General features: G+C 39.3%; 1 gene segment (V, D, J or C); it reads left to right on the plus strand.

The window, feature by feature from the left end:
* LOC122121246 overlaps nucleotides 1-16,824 on the plus strand; it is a 236,354-nt gene that overhangs the window by 49,588 nt on the left and 169,942 nt on the right.

Consider the following 16,824-nt stretch of genomic DNA (forward strand, 5'->3'; position numbering starts at 1 on the left):
ATTTGGACTAGTGTAACTCCTTCATGCAATAAACTGAAAACAACCATCCTTTCTAGTCTTGAAGTCCCTTATTTAAACTGAGGTCAAGCAGCAGGCACCTGGCAGTGTCCAGCGTGCAACAAAGCAATAATGTGAAGTTTCAGTTAAGCCCATAGCCCCAGAATCACAGGTGGCTATGTCCAGCCAGATGCTCCCTTTGCAGCTTCCCCTGCCCTAAGAGAATGCTGCTATTTGAACTACCCATGGTACTTCAGAGAGAATGGGTAAGTCATCAAGCAACAACAGCTATGCCACTAGGAGGAGCCTTGAGCTGGCCACACATGGGCTAAGTTGGGGGGTCCAAAAAAGAAGGATATGAGACCAGCCTAATAACAATTAAACTTTTGACAAAGGAACAAACATCAGAGTCATCTGTCATGTAGCTAGCTGTGGAGTTTGCAACTTAAGTAACAGCTACTCAGTGCCATGTGAAGTAACGGACTGGTTTTTAGTTTACTTCTCCCAGTTTTAATGTGATATCATTTACTTATATTTAAATGAAAAAGAATCAATCTTTTTTCCCATTATCAGAGAGGAACCTATATAGAGGCAAATTTGCCATATGGTGTCCTTAAGTCTCTATTTGGTCACTGAGATCTGACACCCTGCAGTTGGCCCAGCCCCTGCTGATTTGCATCTTCCCCAGAGCAAGGCCCAAGTACTTGATAAGCTGTTTACACACTGTTCAGTAGAATGTTCCAGTCAGCACACAGCATGAACATGAGGAACCCTGCTCAACTCCTGGGGCTTCTGATGCTTTGGCTCCCGGGTAAGGATGGACAACGCTAAGGATTAGTTGGCTCTTCTTGGAATGCATAATTTACTAAATGGCTAATGGATTTTATGTTTTCATTGTCAGGTGCCAAATGTGATGTTCAGTTGACCCAGTTGCCATCCATGTCTGCATCTCTTGCAGAGAGAGTCTCCATCACTTGCAGGGCCAATCAGGGCATTGACAATTATTTACATTGGTACCAGCAGAAACCAGGGAATGTTCCTAAGTTCCTGATTTATTTTGCAACTAGATTGCAATCTGGGACTCAATCCAGGTTCTGTGGCAGTGGATGAAATGTCTCCTTTTTGTTGCTCTATTTATATATTACCATACATTATAGTATATTATATAAAACTGCAATATGGGTAATATTAATGCTGTGTTCCTCAGATATTTCAATCAATGAACTAAAATGAGTTCTATTTGTTCATATATCTTGTAGATGTTTTTCTCATTCTTGCCTGATTGTTTTTATAAAGATCCATATTTAATCAACTGGTTTTTAACAAAAATAGAGTGCAGTGAACCACCCCAAAACTTTTTTTTGGTCGTTCTTTAGGATTGAACACTGGGTCTGGGTGTTGTCCCTCAGATCTTCAGCTCAAGGCTAGTGCTCTACACTTGAGCCATGGTGCCACTTCCAGTTTTGTGGTGGTTTATTGGAGATAAGAATCTCATGGACTTTCCTGCCCTGGCTAGCTTTGAATCGTGATCCTCAGATTTCATCTCCCTTAGTAGCTAAAATTACAGATGTGAGCCACCGGCACCCAGCAAACCTAAACCTTTTTGGCATACAACCCTAAGCACTTATATTCATCAGCTATTCATGCATTTTTGTTGGTCTTAGGACTTGAACTCAGGACCTGACCACTGCCCATGAGCTATTTTGTTCAAGGCTAGGTCTCTATCACTTTGAATCACAGTTTCACTTGTGTTATTCCAGTGATTATAGCTGGAGATAGAGTCTCATAGACTTTCCTGCCTAAGTTGGTTTTAAACTGAAAGCCTCAGATCTCAGGTTCTTGAGTAGCTAGGATTTTAAATGAATAGCGGGGAGCAGGTGGATCACAGTGTTGCCCAGTTAATAGATGACATATTCATACATATATGGGTATGTTTCTCTATGGAACATGTATTTTAAAAACATGCACAAATATTTATTTATTACTGCACATATATGTATATTTATTAATATTCAGAGAAAAATACATCATGTGCAGATACACATTCTCACACACACACACACACACACAACACACACACACACACACACACACACACACACACACACATTATTAGGGATCTGATGAAGGTAGTCTAGTTTTTCCAGAGCCTTTTCTAGAGAAAGATATGTAAGAATGCAGAAAATGGAGACTTTGGAGTAAACATATATACACTGCTAAATAATCTTCTTAAACTTATCATTTTCATGAAAGTTTTAAGAAAACAGAAGTAAGTTTGGTGACTTCTCAGGTGATTCTTCTGCATTGTCACATTGGTTGGATTACTTGTAGGTTAAGTACACTTCTGCACATGTCTGTGAAAGTTTCTTGAGAGACAATTGACTAAGGGAGAAAGATGAACACCATTGTCCACAGCCCCTTCCAATAGGCTGCGCTCTCTTCTGCAAGAAAAGGGGAGGGAGAAGGAAGTAGAATATCCACTCTTATTCTTGGGGGTCATGATGTGAACTCCACTACACTGTGCTTACATGGCAGACTACGACTTCTAATGTAAGATTGAAGTAAATAATTCTGCCCTTTAGCCAAAGAAGTGAAGGACCTCTATGATGAAAACTTTAAAAACTTGAAAAAGGAAATCAAAACAGAACTTAGAAAGTGGCAAAAACTCCCATGCTCCTGGATTGGAAAGATCAACATCATGAAAATGGCAATACTTCCCAAAGCTATCTACAAATTCAATGCGATACCTATCAAAATTCCAACCTCATTCTTCAAGGAAATTGAAGAAGCAATAAAAAAATTCATATGGAACAATAAAAGACCTCAAGTAGCAGAAATGATCCTCAACAGAAAGAACTCTGCTGGGGGAATATCAATACCAAATTTCAAACTCTACTATAAAGCCATAGTAACCAAAACAGCTTGGTACGGGCACAAGAACAGATCTCAGGACCAGTGGAATAGAATTGAAAACTCAGAAATGAACCTACAGAACTATAGCCATCTAATCTTCGATAAGGGAGTTAAAAAATAAAATGGAAGAAAGACAGCCTCTTCAGTAAATGGTGTTGGCAAAATTGTTTAACTACTTGTAGAAAATTAAGCTAGATCCTTATATATCACCCTGCACCAGAATCAATTCCAAATGGATCAAAGACCTCAGAGCCAAAGCAGACACTCTGAAAACATTACAGGATGGAAGAGGATAACCCTAGGTCTCCTTGGCACAGGTCGAAATTTTCTGAATAGAGACCCAGATACACAACAAATCAAAGAAAGTTTGGACAAATGGGATTGCATGAAATTGCAGAGCTTCTGAATGGCAAAGGACATAGCTATCAAGATGAATAAAAAGCCCACGGATTGGGAGAAGATCTTCACTAGCCATGCAACAGACAAGGTTCTTATATCTAAATATACCTGGAACTCAAAAAATTAAATTCCCCAGCAACAAATCCTCAAAGAAACAACTGCACAATAACTAAGTGGGCTAAAGACTTAAAGACTTAAAAAGAAACTTCTCTGAAGAGGAAAGAAGTGTGGCCAATATACATAAAAGAAATGCCATAAAAGAAATGCAAATCAAAACAACATTGAGATACCACCTCACTCCAGTTAGAACGGCTTTAATCAAGAAATCTAATAACAACCGATTCTGGATGGGATGTGGACAGAAGGGAATCTTACTGCATTGTTGGTGGGAGTGTAAACTTGTTCAACCACTTTGGAAAGTAGAATGAAGTTTCCTCAAAAGACTCCACATAGAGCTCCCCTATGACCCAGCAATCTCACTTTTGGGCATTTACCCAAATGTTTTCAAACAAGACCACAATAAAGCTACCAGCATGACTATGTTTATTGCAGCATTATTTACCATAGCTAAGATATGGAACCAACCCAGATGCCCCTCAGTAGATGAATGGATCAAGAAAATGTGGTATATATACACAATGGAATTCTATGCCTCCTTCAGAAAGAATGACATTGCCGCATTTGTTAGGAAATGGAAAGGCTTGGAAAAAATTATATTAAGTGAAGTAAGCCAGGCCCAAAGAAAGATAGGTCCCATTGTTTCCTTTATTTGCAATATCTAGTATATGTCTGAGTCAAGCAGAAAATGTCAGATAAAGTGTTGTTAGGGAAATGAACCCTAAGATATTTATTCAAATGTTTTTTTTCTTTCTTTCATGCGATTGTTTCTAACACATTTATAAGATGATTTCTTTGTTGCTTTGTATGTCCCTCCCCCACAGTATAACCCCTGCTTTCACTATATTTGATGTCGGTATAATTTGTGGAGGAGAAGGGGAAAAACAAGTCGTTTAATGATACAGGTGGTACTGTTGCAACTATGAGAAGTACAAGCTATCATGTCGAAAACGAACTTTACAACTTTGTTGGGGGGGGAGGATTGGGTGCGGGGACGGGGGGAAAGCTAGGAAAGGATGTGAAGGGTAAACAAAGGAGGAGGCTGCAATGATTGATAAGAAATGTACTCATTATCTTGCCCATGTAATTGTAACCCCTCTGTACAGTATGTTCACAATTAAAAAAAAAAGAAATGTACTCATTACCTTGCTCATGTAATTGTAAGCCCTCTGTATGATATTTTCACAATAAAAATATTTTAAAAAAAGAAAAAGAAAAAGAAAACAAACTCTACAACTTTCGTTCGGGGGGTGAGGGGTAGGGAGGATTGGGAGGGGGGGCTGAGGGAGGATGGGAATGGATGGGAAGGGGAAACAAATGATGAGGCTACAATGCTTGATAAGAAATATACTCATTATCTTGCACATGTAATTGTGACTCCTCTGTACAGTATTTTTACAATAAAAGTTTAATTTCCCATCAACAGTAAAAAAAAGAATTCTGCCCTTCAAGTTGCTTTTAGTAAGATCTTAGTCACAGCAATGGAAAGTTAACCTATCTTTATAACATGTTCTAGCTTACTTTGACTATGATAGAAGATGGATGCTGAACTGAGAGCATTTGGACTCACTATCACTTAGTTGAAAAGGACAGCTCTTATTTGTAGTAGAAACTTTGGTAACTTATTAGGCAACAATATGTAGAGGTAGATTTTTAAGAGACTGTTTAAATGGGCAAAAATAACTATCAGTGAAGAAAAATAAGCTGAATGTGTAGAAAAACTTCTTGCATTGATAGATTTAACCTCCGGAGAGTGAGATGTGGATATAAACAGCACAGGACAGCTGCAGGACAGCAGATGGGTTGTGAACACTGGTGTCTGGGTACAGTATTTCTGGAGCAGGATGAGACGGGCAGTTTTTTTCTGCAGGAGGCAAGTGAGTATAGAGCCTCAGACAGCTGGGGTTCCCCCTACAGCTCCACTCTTAGCGTGATTTCCAGAACGTTTGATTTAAGAATTCAATAGTTTGTGTCAAAAATATACCTCATAAGTCCATTGGTGCTGAAGGCACTTGATATCTATAACTAAGAACAGTGAACAACCTACATGAAGAGCAACAGGTTCTTTTTTGTCGAATTATCATACTTCCCCAGCACACTGACTTCAGGAAGCCAACACAAGCAACCCTGTAAGACATCATGACTCAAGTCAGACAAGCACAGGGAGAGCCACTGGTTCTCCACACATGCACCTGTTGTGCAACAAAGAGAGTTAGATTTTCCTTTATCACTTCAGCTCTCCACATGCATTTAATGATTCATATTTGGTAGAATCCCAGGGGTGACTTGAAGAGATTCTGGGATCTCTGTGCAGCTTTTATCTCTCATTTTTCTGTCTTCAACTTTGTGGACTTCCTAGCTCTATTTTTCTACTTCCTACTAGCAAACCACGGACATGCTCTCTTTCTCTCTTTCTTTCTCTCTGTCTCTCTCTCCATTGCCCTTCTCTCTCTTTCAAACACACATACTACTGGAAAAAGTGGAATTTTATCTCACTAAACATTTCTCAGGTTAAACAAAACAATATTCATTCAGTTTGAAGCCAAAACTCTCTATAATGCAATACCAGGGGCTAAAACTTTGCATATAGAATCACTGAGGAAGAAGAGGATAACCTAAAATACAGACAGAAGATACAGACTCCAATAGGAATAGAATATTCTTAATAAACTGTGAACAAACCAAATAGGAAAAATAATGAAAGCTGCCACCATGATGCCAGATATATCTTGCCTAAAACATCTTCATTTTCCTAATTATTACTACCAGAAAAAATAAGATAGGTTACAATTATGTAACTCCTGATGTGGCATACTGACAGTATTCTTTCTGTATTACTTTTCCCAAAAAATATGCAATCTAATCCAGGTACTATTGAAATCTAAGGATGAGAGGATAAGATCTGAGATCAGAGTTCGAAGAAACTTGGGAAGGAAAGACTATGAGACCCTGTCTCTGATTAACCAGCAAAATAGGTTTAAGTGGAGTTACGAAGAGGTAGAGCAACAGCCTAGAGCAAAAGAGCTAAGGGCAGCACCTAGTCCTTGACTTCCAGTACTTCCATAAACAGATGAACACACACACACACACACACACACACACCCCACACACACAAACCCCAACCAAGCAATCTGAATTTAATCTATAGAAAAGGATAAAAAGACATTTTAAAGTGTAATTCGTAATTAATTCTTCCTTTAAAAAACCCTTTTTTGCAATATCCAGTAAAGTCTGAGTCAAGGAGAAAAGGTCAGATAAGGAGATGTTAGGGAAATGAACCCTAAGATATGTATTCAAGTGTTTTTTTTTCTTTCATGCGATTGTTTCTAACACATTTACAAGATTATTTCTTTGTTGCTTTGTATGTCCCTTCCCCACAGTATAACCCCTGCTTTCACTGTATTTAATATCAGTATAATTTGTGGAGGGGAAGGGGAAAAACAAATCGTTTAAATAGGGATACAGGTGGACCCACTGCAACAATGAGATGGACAAGTCATTAAGTTGAAAATGAACTTCACAACTTTGGTGCGGGGAAGAGGGGGCCGGGGAGGATTGGGTGGGGGGCGGGGGGAGGATGGGACGGGATGGGAAGGGGAAACAAAGGAGGAGGCTACAATGCTTGATGAGAAATGTACTCATTATCTTGCCCATGTAATTGTAACCCCACTGTACAGTATTTTTCAAAATAAAAAAAATCCTGGATTTGTAAGATGTAATATTAAAAAATACCACTAGAAGGGAGAGAAACTGCACAATAAACAAAAATGCTGTTTAGTAATCATAAGGAAGCCATAGAATTAGTGTTTTATCATCAATGAAGAGGCTCTGAGCTTGGGCATTTGACTATGATAAGGGACACTCAGGAGGAGCTGTCAGCAGGCTGAATTGTGGGGAAAATGTCTTCTGTCTTTGGTATTTGGAGACTGGAAGCTGGGCCTGCCTCTATTTCCTGCTTTCTTTCTCAGCACAGGCCATGTTTTAAGGATTGATTCATTTTACCCAGAGATATGTGTCCTTGGAAAAGAGGCCTTTAAGAAGTGTGTGAGGTCATGTGAGGTCAATGGTGCTGTAGTAAACCCCGTAGTACTAATACCATTAGGAGATGAGGCATTGGTTGTTCTGTCTGTCTCTGTCTCTGTGTCTGTGAAAGGTATCAGGGCCTCAGGATGTTGCCAGAAGTTGAACAGTTAGAAAGATGATGGCTCCTGACTTTGCAACCTGCAGAATTTTCGTTTTAAAAAATATGTTGATTTATCTGCCCAGACTATATTTATGTTCTCCATGGTAATGCAGGCAGAGTAAGGCACCAAACCAGCGCTCTCTGAATGGGTCAGCCTACCTCAGGAGTTGACTTCTGGACATGGAGTCACAGCCTTGCTTCTCTTCTTCTCTCTGCTCTGACCTTGGGGAGGAATCAGGACTGAGGCTTCATGCTGAGGATGCCTGCATTCAACGAGAATATTTCCTTGGAAGTAAAAGTGCGAGCCTGCTTCGTTTTCTGATCAGATTCAGAAAAAAACTGACTATATGCAGGGTTTCATTGTTTTTTTTTCGTAGATGCAGATCCATTTTTTTCTCCTGCTCAGATGTCAGTGAACACCTTATGGGAACATGGTCTCAAGACTACTTCCTGTGTCCTAGCAAGAATATAAAGAGCATCCCAGACAGGAATCAGCAGAAACCAAGCCTGAAATCCTGAACTCCTGCTCATTCCCTGCCTGGTCATCAAGTCTACCAGAGTTAGGGTGGGAGTCTGGACATAGGTCACTCTAGCCATCAGCAGCTCATTGCCTTTGAGTCACATGAACTTCCTCCTGTCACCACTAGAAGGGGCAATCTCACAGTAGCTGCTGCCCTGCAGGGGGCAGCTGGGAGCCTGGGAATTTAAAACAGGTGTTGGAGTGGAGTGGAGGCTGAGGGATGAGGGTTCAGCTCTGAAATAACATCCTTCTGTTTCTCATACAAAGACACCTCCATGATTCTTCTCTGCATTTCTGAATGAGGACTTCTCAGTTTCCTCACCCCACTTGCCTCTTACACTATGCTCACAAGCCAATTCTTCCCTACTTCTCACGTAGCTGTTCTTGAGTTGAGTTTCAGTTCTCCTTTCTCCAGATCTTGGACTCTGGCTTACTAGTGTCTCTACTATACTGTAAGAATCTTCCTTGGTTAATTGTGGTTATTGACAAACTTCCAAAGAAGTGCTATATAGACAGAGACAGAGGATTACATATGGAGAACTTGTAGCCCTTCAGAAATAGATTCCCAGGTGAGCAGAGAAACCCTCATTGCTGCAGGTCAGAGAGGAGGCTGACAGTGGTCTGTGTGGTTCTTTGTTCAGTGCCCACATAGATCCTACCAAGGTATATGCACTGAGTGATGGGAAATCCAAGGGAAGTAAATTCATTGTAAATTCCTCACCCATAGCTTCTCTGCAATGGAGCTTTGATATCCTGAGGTTCCCAGAGCATGTGGTTTTCTGTGTCTTAGACCCATTTAGATAACCTTTCATTCTCAACAATGCAAAACAAATTTCTCCATTAGCAGAAATACAGGATAAGTTTCTTTTTTTTTAATTTTGATTTTAATTTTTTGTGAACATACAGTACAGAGGAGTTACAATTACATGGGCAAGATAATGAGTACATTTCTTATCAAGCATTGCAGCCTCCTCCTTTGTTTATCCTTCACATCCCTTCCCAGCCTCCCCCTGCAATCCCCTCCCCCCACCCCACACCAAAGTTGTACAGTTGGTTTTTGACATGACAACTTGTACTTCTCATAGTTGCATTGGGTCCACCTGTATCCTTAAACGACTTGTTTTTCCCCAACTCCTCCACAAATTATACAGATATCAAATATAGTGAAAGCAGGGGTTATACTGTGGGGGAGGGACATACAAAACAACAAAGAAATAATCTTATAAATGAGTTAGAAACAAATGCATGAAAGAAAATAACATTTAAATACATATCTAAGGGTTCATTTTTCTAACATCACATTATCTGACCTTTCCTGCTTAACTCATATATATACTAGATATTGCAAATAAGGGAAACCATGGGACCTATGTTTCCTTGGGCTTGGCTTACTTCACTTAATATAATTTTTTCCAAGCTTTTCCATTTCCTAACAAATGGGGAAATGTCATTCTTTCTGATGGAGGCATAGAATTCCATTGTGTATATATACCACATTTTCTTGATCCATTCATCTACTGAGGGGCATCTGGGTTGGTTCCATCTTAGCTATGGTAAATAATGCTGCAATAAACATAGTTGTGCTGGTAGCTTTAGTGTGGTCTTGTTTGTAAACATTTGGGTAAATGCCCAAAAGTGGGATTGGTGGGTCATAGGGGAGCTCTATGTGAAGTCTTTTGAGGAACCTCCATACTACTTTCCAAAGTGGTTGAACAAGTTTACACTCCCACCAACAATGAAGTAAGGTTCCCTTCTGTCCATATCCCCTCCAGTATCTGTTGTTGTTAGAGTTCTTGATTTTTGCCATTCTAACTGGGGTGAGGTGGTATCTCACTGTTGTTTTGATTTGCATTTCTTTTATGGCTAGGCAGGTTGAGCATTTCTTCATGTGTCTATTGGCCATCCTTCTTTCTTCTTCAGAGAAGTTTCTCTTTAAGTCTTTAGCCCACTTATTTATTGGGCAGTTGTTTCTTTGAGGATTTGTTGTTGGGGTGGAGCACATGGGCAGCAAAGATGGCGCTGGGAGGGGGTTGAGTGGGCAGACCCCAATTGATCTTCTGATCAGTGCCTAACCAGCCCGTGAAGGCTCAGGTGAATGATAGGGTGTGACCTTGACAGTGATTGGTTCCTCTTCCTCCCTTACCATACCACCCACCCTTGTTGTCTTTAAAAGGGGCTGCTCTCTGTTAATAAACGAGTTTTTCTACCTGCTGGATTTGGCTCCCCGCTGTGTCTGATTGTCTCCTGGGCTGAGGGAGGCTAGGGAACGGGCGAGCGCCGCACTTACCTTTCCTCGGACCCCGTCCGTCTTTCGTGGGACGGACGAAGACCCAACATTGGGGTATTTATTTTTTTGAATTCCAAGTATATTTTATATATGAGACCCTTGTCCGTTGTATGGCTAGTGAAGACCTTCTCCCAATCTGTGGGCTTTCTATTGATCTTGCTAGCTACGTCCTTTGCCATGCAGAAGCTCTGCAACTTCATGCAATCCCATTTGTCCAACCTTTCTTTGATTTGTTGTGTCTCCGGTTTTCTATTAAGAAAATTTCGGCCTGAGCCAAGGAGGCCTAGGGTTTCTCCTATTCCATCCTGTAATGTTTTTAGAGTGTCTGCTTTGACTTCGAGGTCTTTGATCCATTTGGAGTTGATTCTGGTGCAGGGTGATATATAAGGATCTAGTTTTAGTTTTCTACATGTAGTTAACCAATTTTGCCAGCACCATTTACTGAAGAGGCTGTCTTTCTTCCATTCTATTTTTTTAGCTCCCTTATTGAAGATTAGATGGCTATAGGTCTGTAGGTTCATTTCTGGGTTTTCAATTCTCTTCCATTGGTACTGAGGTCTGTTCTTATGCCAGTACCAAGCTGTTTTGATTACTATGGCTTTTTAGTAGAGTTTGAAATTTGGTATTGATATTCCACCAGCAATGTTCTTTCTGTTGAGGAGCGTTTTTGCTATTCGGGGTCTTTTATTGTTCCATATGAATTTTTGGATTGCCTCTTCTATTTCCTTGAAGAATGAGGTTGGAATTTTGATAGGTATCGCATTGAATTTGTAGATAGCCTTGGGAAGTATTGCCGTTTTCACGATGTTAATCTTTCCAATCTAGGAACATGGTAGTTTTGCCATTTTCTAAGTTCTGTTTTGATTTTCTTTTTCAAGATTTTAAAGTTTTCATCATAGAGGTCCTTCACTTCTTTGGTTAAGTTAATTCCTAGGTATTTTATTTTTTGAGGGGCTATTACAAATGTAGTTGCTTTCCTAATTTCAGCCACACTTTTCTCATTGTTGGCATACAGAAAAGCCATTGATTTTGGGGGGTTAATTTTATACCCTGCTACTTTGCCAAAGTTTTGAATCAGCTTGAGTAATTTGGGAGTGGTGTCTATAGGAGGAGTTTCTTGATGTTTGGAGGTCTTGACTGTGGAGAAGACCATGAGAATGCTCAGTCAATGTTGGTTTTATGTCTTCAAGGCAAGTTACCAAAATATAAAGTTATCTATTACATTAGACAGGAAAATATTTTCTCAGTGTATCCAAATATTGTGCATATTTAACCATGATGTATATATAGGATTTCCCAATCAGCACACAGCATGGACCTAGGTCCCCTACTCATTCCTGGGGCTTCTGCTCCTGTGACTCGCAGGTAAGGAAGAAAAATGTTGGGCCAGTGTGGCCAGTACTGGTCAGTATCAGGGAACTTAAATAAGAGTAATAGTGTTTGTTTCTAAGTTTCCAATGTCAGGTGCAAGATGTGACATCCACATGACCCAGTCTCCATCTTTCCTGTCTGCATCTCCAGGAAATAGTATCCATCATTGTAGGACCTCTAGGAGCAATGGTACCAATTCAACCTGGTATCAGCAGAAACCAGGGAAAGCTCCTAAGATCCTAATCTAATATGCAATGAGTTTACAATTTGGGGTCCTATTCATGTTCTGTGGCAGTAGGTTTTGGACAGGGTTCACTTGGACCAGCAGCAGCCTGAAACCTGAAGATGTCACAAGTTATTACTATCAACATGGTACTGGTTTCCCTCCTACTGTAATGCATAACAAAACCCTCAGGAAAGCAAATATGTGAGTCTGGGCTGCTCCAGCTGCTCCTCCTATTGCCTCCACCTGCTAACAATGCTTCTCAAAGGATTCCAAGATCTGAACATCACTGCTTTATTTTGATGGAAGAGACTAGGGAAGATCCTTTTTATTCTAACACTCTTCTCTGTATCTGGGCCAGAAGCACAGACTGGTTAATACTATTCCTGACTTGCAAGTGACATATCTACTTACTTCTGGGGAGTCTGGCTTATGCTACTACTGTAGATTCACCCAGAGAAGAGAAGCATTTCTCTAAGAAGCAAGCTGAATGTAGATGTGCATTTGTGAGTTTATTTGAACATTTATGCATTTATTTATTCATTCATATAGATTTCATTGTAGAGATCTTTCATCTCCTTGGTTATGCTTACACATTGTTATTATTTAGCATGGTGTTGGCAATACTTGTGTCACATATATCTTTTATTGTGTTGAAGTAATGTATTTCTATTTTAGTCCTTTAGAGTTTTATCAATCTCTTTTCTCCACATCCATGCTAGCATTTAAACTTATTATCTTTTTATATTTTCTGGTGCTTCTCCACATCCAATTTGATAGGAAGAATGACTACTACTGAGCCTTTACAATGGCAGCATACCTGAGGGGAGAAGACCATCATCTGGTGTGCAGTTGAAGGCAGTTGCCAAGTAGTACCAACCGATCAGCAACTCCAATATGTTCCTGTCTTGAGTATGAAACCTCCTACATGCCTGCCTCTGTGGGGGAGGGACAGTGGTTTCTGCAGCTACACTTTGTCCTGTGTGTAGAGGTACAGATTCAAATTCTGGTGTTCTGCAAGACTTATGAATCTACAAGTATCTGGCACCAGGGGCTTATGGCTGTAAATCTAGTTATTCAGAAGGCTGAGTTCTGATGATTGTAGTTCAAAGCAACACAGGAAAAGAAAAGTCCTTAGAGGCTTCTCTCCAAATAATTAACAAAAGGCCAGAAATGGAGCTGTGGCTCAAGTGGTGGAGTGTTGGCTTTGAGTATAAAAACTCAGGGACTTTTCCCAGGCTCTGAGTTCAAGCCCCAAGACACACTCAAATACACTCACACACACACATACACACACACACCCAGAGTTTATGAAACACAGAAACATTTAGTCATACATGCCAGTTCTTGTAGTTGCAAATACCTGAGGAGGAAAAAACAAAGGATGATATTTCAATATTTCTTTTGAGCTTTATCATTATATAACAGATGTAGTCAGGATTGTAGCAAAAACTTATTCGGAATTATCTGTGTTACTCTGCATCCTCTCCCTTCCTGAGTGGCTATCATTTCAATTTATTTTGGAGAATTCTTGTAGTTATGGTATCTCAAAGAACTTGCTCATCCTCTTGTATTAACAAGCAGCAAAGGAGAAAAGTTTAATTTACAAATTAAAATAGTAAAATAATGATTTCAGTTTTCCAAATCTCCAGAAACATAGAAATATTGAGAAGTACTTATTGTTAAGGTAGTCCTAGAGCTTGAGGAAGAACAGGAAGAGTGTAGCTGTTAAGAGTGTTGTATTCATCCCAGGTCATTGATAAGAGTTGTGCTACCACCATGTGGATGTCAGTCAAGTCTAACACTGGTTGTCAAATGGGAAGGATATTATGTCACATTTTCACATCATAATAATGTTTTGATGTCATGATTAGTTGGTGATGCCATACTGGTGATGAGGTCAAAATAGGTTTTTGATGTCACAATGGGTTGGTCATGTCACATTGGCATGCCACTTCCCAATTTTTATTACCTCCCAATGAGTATATGAGTTCACACAGGGACTGTGATGTCTACAAATTCATGTGTTGTCACAAATGTGATGAAGTTCTAACAGGTTTGTGATGTCACAATGTGACACAATGGTCATATCTGGCAGTGTGATGTCACAGTGGTTATGATGTCACACAGTATTTCTTATATCACATGTCTTACCTGAAATACTATGAGGTCGAAAACAGATTATGAGCTCCCAAAGAGCTAAGATATCACAATAGCAGCGTGTCACAAAAGTTATGAGCACAGTACAGGTTTGTGATGTCATAGTGGGTTAGTGATATCATAATGGCAATATGATATCACAATGGATTTAGGATGTCACAATGGTTAAGAGGTCACAATGGGTTTCTGATGAACCCACATGCCACCATGGAAATAGAATGAAATCAGAGAATAGGCATTTACAACGTGTCTATAATGTCACAATTACAATGTGATGTCAAAATGCTATGGTGTCATCATAGTGTTCTCAAGTTACAATGAGCTGATGGAGTCAAAAGGACAATGTGCTATCACATTGATTATGTCACAAAAGGTTTGTAATGTTACAATGGCATAGCTAATCACAACTATCATTAGTTCACAAAGAGTATATACCTACCCATATTGACTGTGATGTCACACAAAGGCCATGTATTTTTTTCAAAGGAGCTAAGTGGTCATAAAATTTCAGTATGTCATAATGTGTATGTGATGTTGCAGAGGTGATGAAATCCCAATGGATTTGTGATGTAACAATGAGTATGTAATACCACAATAGCATGTCCAATTGCAATTGCTACTTGTTCACAATGAGAATTCAAGTTCATAGGTGCTCAAAGTCCCAAAGCCCATGAATTTTCTAAAATGTTATGAATTCATAATAGGGTTGTGAAAATACAATGGGACAGTGATATCACAATGGCAATGTGATGTCACAATATGAAGTCATAACAATGTTTTTATGTCACAGTTAGTTGGTGATGCCATACTGTTGGTGAGGTCACAATAGGTTTGTGATGTCACAATGTGTTTTGGATGTCACAATGGCATGCTGTATCTCAATTGTCATTAATTCACAATAAGTTTATGAGCTCAAAAAGGGACTTTGATTTCCACAAAGGCATGGGTGGTTACACATGTTCTGAAGTCCTAAATGTTTGTGATGTGACAGATGTTTGGTGGTATCACAATGGCAATGTGACATAATAAAGGCTTTGTGATGTCACAATAGATATTAGATTACAATGAGCTTGTGATATCAACCCATGTGCCACATTTGAAATAGAATGAAATCACACAATAGGTATTCACAATGTGTCTATGACATCACAATGACAATTTGATTCATAATGCTATGATGTCATTGCAGTTTGGTGATATCACAATGAGCAGATTGGGTCATAACAGCAATGTGATGACACTAAGGATTTGTGATGTTACAATAGCATGTCTGATCTCAATTGTCATTACTTCACAATGAGGAGATGGGAATAAAAAGGGACTGTGATGTCAGAAAGGCATGTGTTTTTTCAAAGGTGCTAAGAGGTCATAATAGTTTGGGGATGCCACAATGTGATCATGATGTCACAATGGCAATGTGATTTCACAATGGGTTTGTGATTTCACAGTGGAAATAAGGTCATAGTGGGTTAGTGAGGTCACAACGGGTTTGTAATTTCACAATCACATGTCCAATTTCTACTGCTGTTACTTCCCAGTGAGGATCCAAGTTCACAGAAGGAGCTTTATGTCCCAAAGGCCATGAATTTTCTTGAAAGTTATGAGGTCATCCTAGGTTTGTGGAAACACAATGGTACAGTGATATCACAATGGCAATGTGATGTCAAAATATCATGTCATAATAATGCTTTGATGTCAAAACTAGCTGGTGATGCCAGAATGGTGATGAGATCACAATGGGTTTGTGATGTCTCAATGCATTGGTTATGTCATAATGGCATGCCGTATCACAATTGTCATTAACTCACAATGAGTATCAGAGTTCACCAAGGGATTGTGATGTCTCCAAAGGTATGTGTTGTTACAAATGTGATGAAGCCCTAACAGGTTTATGATGTTACAAATTGACACAATGGTCATAACATCTAGGTGGGTGATGTCACAGTGGATTTCTGATATCACATGACATACCTGAAATATTATGAGTTTGAATACATATTATGAGCTCACAAAGACCTAAGATATCACAATAGCAGCATTTATGAGGATAGGAAAGATTTTTGATGTCACAGTGGGTAGTGATATCACAATGGCAATGTGATGTCACAAAAAGATTGTGATGTCACAAAGGTTATGAGATCACAATGGGTATCTGATGTCAACCAACATGCTCACATCTGAAATAAAATGATATCACAGAACAGGCATTCAAAATGTGTGTATGACATCATGTAATAATTCTATGTAATAATTCTATGATGTAATTGTAGTTCATTGATGTCACAATGAGCTGACAGGATGTAATGGAGTTTGTGATATTACAATATCATGTCTGATCTCAATTGAAATTAGTTCACAATCAGGTATGGATACACAGAGACTGTCATGTCACAAAAGCATGCAATTTTTTTCAATGTTGCTATGAGGTCATAATAGGTTTTTGATGTCACATGTGATTATGATGACACAATGGCAATTTGAGGTCACAATGTGTTTGTGATATCAGAGTGGTGATGAATTCACAACGGTTTACTGATGTCCCAATGAGTTTGTAATAACACAATAACATGTCTTTCTTCAATAACTATTAGTTCAAAATGAGGACAGGAATTCACAGGAGCTTGAATCTCCAAAGGTCATGAATTTCCTGAAAT

This window comes from Dipodomys spectabilis, unplaced genomic scaffold (assembly GCF_019054845.1).
Source record: "Dipodomys spectabilis isolate Male_0828 unplaced genomic scaffold, ASM1905484v1 ptg000187l, whole genome shotgun sequence".
Taxonomy (NCBI): domain Eukaryota; kingdom Metazoa; phylum Chordata; class Mammalia; order Rodentia; family Heteromyidae; genus Dipodomys; species Dipodomys spectabilis.